Source organism: Eurytemora carolleeae, unplaced genomic scaffold (assembly GCF_000591075.1).
Source record: "Eurytemora carolleeae unplaced genomic scaffold, Eaff_2.0 scaffold4, whole genome shotgun sequence".
NCBI classification, from domain to species: domain Eukaryota; kingdom Metazoa; phylum Arthropoda; class Copepoda; order Calanoida; family Temoridae; genus Eurytemora; species Eurytemora carolleeae.
The window spans coordinates 240,652-243,774 of record NW_019396191.1 but is presented as its reverse complement, the minus strand read 5'-3'; positions in this window follow the sequence as shown (position 1 = coordinate 243,774).

Genomic DNA, 3,123 nt, shown 5'->3' with positions numbered 1-3,123 from the left:
ATATCTCACACAAATTTCTGTTTTTCTAACATTCTCTTCGCAATTTCTTACAAAAAAAATCCGTCAGTTTGAACTGTTTAAAATTTTGTGAACAAAAACTACCAACATTGAAATCGTCTTTAATCTGTGACAACAAAAGTATTCATGTACACAAAATTTGTTGACTCCTGGGAATTCCTAAATGTGTATTACAGTTTTTGTATTTCATACATTGACGGAGAAAATGGATTTTATTATTTCAAAATATAAACAAAATATTACTTAAGAGAACACCTAAACATCTTCTTTTATCTCTGAAGTATTGCAGCATTCTTGAAACAATAACCATTTATTTTGTATTTCTAGAATGTGGTCTGACTTTTTAAATATTATGAAAAGCTAACTCATTGCATTGACTCATTGTTGTTAAAAACAAAGACTATCTTTAAAACGTAAAGTGTGAACATGTTGAACATGGACAAACTAATCTAAAGTGCTTTAGGATTATTATGTACAAGTCAAGGTATACCTGCCCATATCTATCATTATTATGTACAAGTCAAGGTATACCTGCCATATCTATCATTATTATGTACAAGTCAAGGTATACCTGCCATATCTATCATTATTATGTACAAGTCAAGGTGTACCTGCCATATCTATCATTATTATGTACAAGTCAAGGTATACCTGCCATATCTATCGAATATAAAACATTTTAAGTATTTGGGAAGGTTTTTTGTATAATTTAGATCTCACATTAAAAATATAAAAATGAAATAGAAATTACACTATTTAATATTTTTACGGCTGAAAAAAAGAAATAGAAAATGTAAGGGTGTCAAAACATTTTTTGATAACGATGTTAAACCTCCAAGATGAAGCTGAACCATTCAGGAAAATTAAATGCTAAAATTTCGAATTTGAGAACTTAAAAATTCGTGTCTCACTTTGTTGAATTATTTGGCTCAAAATTTATTATATATTTATCTGTTGTTCTAATTATTTCTAAATCTATTGATTAATTCATATAATATTCAAGAACTTGCAAATAAATAGAAACATAAAAAAAATATATGCTGCTGTATTGAAACTAATGGCTAATTATAGAATGATTCCAAAATTAGAAAGATTTGTTTAAATAATCACATACGGTGCTAGGCGAAAATACCAATATAATGAAGACGACTTTACATCAAGCATTCAAACTGCATGACTACAAAAATAATGGAAACAAAGAGAAGCTTTTAATTTATATAGGCTTTTCTTTAATTAGATTTAATTAGATGTAAACTTGTAATTCGAAAAAAAGCTTGTTAACAATGAAACTTAAATGAAAAAGTCATCTTTTTATTTTATTTTATTGATATTATCGCCTGCCACCGTATTGAAATACATCTGGGATATTCTCTCTTGTGGATTGAAGACGACCTACAATTGGATCATCCGAGGGGAAGCTTAGTTGATTGAGTGAATTCAGCCGTAACCATAAATAAATCAACATTAAATATTATTGAGCGTTTGGATAAACCCAGTAATGGGCCGAGTTTAGGAGGGCTGGGAAATTTCCGAAATTCCTACAGGTATTTGAGGGTGGTATATCTTTAAGATTTTGGAAATTTCTCAAATGACTGAATATTTAGGGAATTTTCCAGAAACCAAGGCATTTGGGAAATTTCCCAAATTACAATACATATTTAAGGGTGGTATATTTTTAAGATTTTGAAATTTCTCAAATGACTGGTTATTTGTTGAATTTCCCAAAAACCTAGGCATTTGGAAAATTTCCCAGATACCCAGGCATTTGGGAAAAGAAAAGAAAGAAAAGAAAGAAAAGAAAGAAAAGAAAGAAAAGAAAGAAAAGAAAGAAAAGAAAAGAAAGAAAAGAAAGAAAAGAAAAAGAAGAGAAGAAAAGAAAGAAAAGAAAAGAAAGACAGGAAAAGAACAGGGGCGGAAAAGTCATGTTTTTTTTGTCCGTACCAAAAGAGTGTGCGTGTGTTGTAAGGAATTGAAAAGTTGTACTGTAGGAACTGGAGTTATATATACAGTACATAAGAATCTTGGTATTTGTCAAAGTAAATAAATAATAAAGTGGAACAGACTAAGGCAACGACGACAGGTTGGGCCATAAGGTTTTATTTGCTTTGGAAATAATTGCATGAGAAGATTTCTTTTAGAAAGTAAAGACTAGAAAAAATAGACTAAGGCCCCATGTAAATGTCGTCTTCAGCTAGAACTTCAAAATTTTCAAAATCAAAAATAAAATATTTTCGTATGTTTGTATGTGTTTTATATGCAAATACTATATAGTCGCTTAGTAAATTCATTGATTTTGCCTGGCAGGGTTACACTTCTAATTCTATATCTATAAGAATTTATCTTTAAAACTGCTTAGTTTTGTTTTGCCCCCCTCCCCCTAAAAAGAAAAAGAAATGTAATCCCTTCCTGAGAAAAAAAAAACCTGAATACGCCTCTCTTAATATCTTTAAAGCTATGTCTAGTTCTCAACTACTCTTAAATCTGTCAAAATACAAAAGTGAAGACCAAGAGATATATTTCGAAGATCTTTATTTTTCGATATCACAAATTGTGCATTCCTTGTTTTACAGATTATGCATGCAGGCATTATTGTGCTGTCTGAAATTATTTATTGTGCAGTAAAATGGCAAAATTCACTTCTAACATCTTACGTTAAAGGGAGTGTTCGCGAAAAATGAAAGGGGGTATAGGCTTAATGCGATAAAAAAGCGCTTTTAATAGCTACTAATCTTACTTCAATCTGTTGCGTCTATAAGGAGAAAATGGTTAAAGACGTCTCATACCGAATAACATGGCGCCCATACAAATTGAGAAAATTGCAACATACAACTTAGACCGTAAACAAATCAGTTTAATTTCAAACAAATCATTAAGATATTACAACCTATAGTCATCGATTATCTTTCGCCACATTTATATATAGTTGATTTTTCATAATATGTTTTAATTGTTATGATCTGAGAGTTAAATATAAAAAGATTTATTCCTGTTTCTAGGATTTTTGGTAATGAAGACGACACTTTCATAATTTCCAGGAATGTTCGAAAACAAGTTGTAAGCTAAATATTATTTTAAAAAACAAAATCAAAACTAGTATGAAATATC